We start from the raw sequence: 3,699 nt of genomic DNA on the forward strand, positions 1-3,699 counted from the left end.
TATGTATTTTATAACTGAAAGTTAATACCTCTTAATCCCCTTTACTATTTCATCCATTCCCCCAATGACTTACCCTCTGGCAACTACTTTATTCTCTGTGTTTAGCAACCTGTATTTTTACAACTCACACTTGTCAGATTAGCTAAAATTAACAACACACACACACACACACACACACACACACACAAAACCGGTGTTGGAGAGGATGCAGAGAAAGGGGAACCCTGTTGCTCTGTTGGAGGGGAAGAAAACTGGTGCAACCAATCTGGAAAGCAGTATGGAGGTTTCTCAAAAAGTTAAAAGTAGAACTACCTTATGATCCAGCAATTGCACTACTAGGTATTTACCCAAAGGATACAAAAATACAGATTCAAAGGGGTACATGCACCCCAATGTCTATAGCAGCATTATCAACAATAACCAAACTATGGAGAGTCTCAAGTGTCCATCAAATGATGAATGGATAAAGAAGATGTGTTCTATACGGGAACCCTCTTGCACTGTTGGTGGGAATGCAAATTGGTGCAGCCGCTCTGGAAAGCAGTGTGGAGGTTCCTCAGAAAATTAAAAATAGACCTACCCTATGACCCAGCAATAGCACTGCTAGGAATTTATCCAAGGGATACAGGAGTACTGATGCATAGGGGCACTTGTACCCCAATGTTCATAGCAGCACTCTCAACAATAGCCAAATTATGGAAAGAGCCTAAATGTCCATCAACTGATGAATGGATAAAGAAAATGTGGTATATATACACAATGGAGTACTATGTGGCAATGAGAAAAAATGAAATATGGCCTTTTGTAGCAATGTGGATGGAACTGGAGAGTGTAATGCTAAGTGAAATAAGCCATACAGAGAAAGACAGATACCACATGGTTTCACTCTTATGTGGATCCTGAGAAACTTAACAGGAACCCATGGGGGAGGGGAAGGAAAAAAAAAAAAAAGAGGTTAGAGTGGGAGAGAGCCAAAGCATAAGAGACTCTTAAAAACTGAGAACAAACTGAGGGTTGGTGGGGGGTGGGAGGGAGGGGAGGGTGGGTGATGGGTATTGAGGAGGGCACCTTTTGGGATGAGCACTGGGTGTTGTATGGAAACCAATTTGTCAATAAATTTCATATATATAAAAAATAAATAAATAAATAAATATTTAAAAAAAAAAGAAGATGTGTTCTATATGTACATTGGAATATTACTCAACCATCAAAAAAGAAGGAAATCTTGTCATTTACAACAACGTACATCGAGCTAGAATGTATTGATAAGCAAAATAAATCAATCAGAGAAAGACAAATATCATGATCTCACTAATATGTGGAATTTAAGAAACAAATCAGATAAACATATGGGAAGGAGAGAGAAGAGAGAGAAACAAACCACAGAGGACTCTTAATGACAGAGAACAAACTGAGGGTTGATGGAGGCAAGTGGGTGGGTGATGGGCTAGATGGATGATAGGTGTTAAGGATGGCACTTGTGATGATCACTGGGTGTTGTAAGTAAGTGATGAATCACTGAATTCTGCTCCTGAAATTAACATTGCACCACGTTTTAACTAAAATTTAAATTAAATAAATAAATAAATAAATAGGATCTTGGAGATCTTTCCATATTAAAAAAATGAGTATGTGTTTTTGTTCATTTGTTTTGTTTTGTTTTGTTTTGTTTTTTAGATTCCACATATAAGTGAAATCATATGGTATTTGTCTTTCTTTCTCTGATATTTCACTTAGCATAAAGCCTTCTAAGTCCATCCAGGTAGACCAAATGGCAAGAGCTCATTATTTTTCATAACTGAGTAACTATACATATATATATATAGTTTCTTGAAATTGAATTGCTGATTCAATTTCATTATTATTCATTGGTCTGTTCAAACTTCCTATTTCATCCTAGTTCAGTTTTGGAAGATTGATAAAATTATTGGCTAATTTATTCCTAACATTTAATTCTTTCTGTTACTTTGTTTTTAGCACGTAGAAATGCAAGATTTCCACATATTGATTTCGTATCCTGCAAATTTACTGAATTCACTTCTCAGCTTGAAGAGTTTCCAGGTGGAGTCCTTAGGATATTCTATAAATAGTATCATGTCATCTCCCAAAAGTGAAAGGTTTACTTCTTCCTTACTAATTTGAATGACTTTTTTTGTCTTTTTCTTGTCTGAATGCCATGGCTGGAATTTCCAGTATTAGGTTGAATAAAAGTGCTTAGAGTGGACATCCTGTTCTTGTTCCAGTCTTAGAGGAAAAGCTTTAAGTTTTCGCCATTGACCCCAATGTTAACTGTGGATTTCTTATACATGGTCTTTATTATCTTGAGGTATGTCCTCTCTACACCCCCTTTGTTGAGAGTTTTTATCATGAATGGATGCTGTATGTTATCAAATTATTTTTCTGCATCTATTGAGAAGATCACATGATTTTTATCCTTTCTGTCGTTAATGTGATGTATTGATTAACATGGAATGATTTGCAAATATTGTACCACACTTGCATTCCTGGAATAAATCTTACTTGATCACGGTGAGTGACTTTTTTTAATGAACTATTGAATTCGGTTTACTAATATTTTGTTGCTCAGGACTTTTGCATCTATGCTCATCATATATATTTGCTGGTAGTTTTCCTATTTCTTGCTCTTGCTTTCACTATCTTTGTAGTGTTTTTTTTTTTTAATTTTTTTTTCAACGTTTATTTATTTTTGGGACAGAGAGAGACAGAGCATGAACGGGGGAGGGGCAGAGAGAGAGGGAGACACAGAATCGGAAACAGGCTCCAGGCTCTGAGCCATCAGCCCAGAGCCAGACGCGGGGCTTGAACTCACGGACCGCGAGATCGTGACCTGGCTGAAGTCGGACGCTTAACCGACTGCGCCACCCAGGCGCCCCTGTAGTGTATTTTTTAAGTTTATTTATTTATTTTGAAAAACAGAGAGAGCGGGGGGTGGGCAGAGAGAGAGAGAGAGAGAAAAAAAAAATCCCAGGCATGCTTCATGCTTATATCCTTTCCCCCCACCCCCGCCACCGATGTGGGGCTGGAACTCACAAAACGTGAGATCACGACCTGAGCTGAAATCAAGATTCGGATGGTTAACTGAGTCACTCAGGTGCCCCTGTAGTATGTTTTTCTTGTTTTGGTATCAGGGTTTTTGCTGGCCTTTTAGAATGAATATGGACATTTTACATTCTCTCCTATTGTTTGGAATAGTTTGAAAAGAATAGTTATTAAGTCTTCATTAAGTATTAGTAGAATTCACCTCTGAAGCCATCTAGTCATGGACTTTTGTTTGTTGGGAGCTTTAAGATTACTGATTTGATTTCATGTCTGTTAACTGGTCTGTTCAAACTCTCTATGTCTTTCTGGTTCATTTTTGGAAGACTGTATGTCTCTAGGAATTGATCCATTTCTTCTAGATTGTCCAATTTGTTGCCATATAATTTTTCATAATATACTCTTATGATCCTTTGTATTTCTTTGGTTTCCGATTTGTTTCTCCTCCTTCATTTCTGCTTTTATTTCTTTGAATCCTTTCTCTTTCTTTCTTGTTGAGTCTGGCTAAGGTTTGCAGTGTTATTTTTAATAGAATCAACTGCTGGTCTTATCAATCTTTTCTATTTTTTTATTTGTTTGTTTTTAGTCTTTATTTCACTTATTTGCACTCTAATCTTTACTATTTCCTTTCTTCTACTAGCT

This window comes from Lynx canadensis, chromosome X (genome assembly GCF_007474595.2).
Source record: "Lynx canadensis isolate LIC74 chromosome X, mLynCan4.pri.v2, whole genome shotgun sequence".
Taxonomy (NCBI): Eukaryota; Metazoa; Chordata; class Mammalia; order Carnivora; family Felidae; genus Lynx; species Lynx canadensis.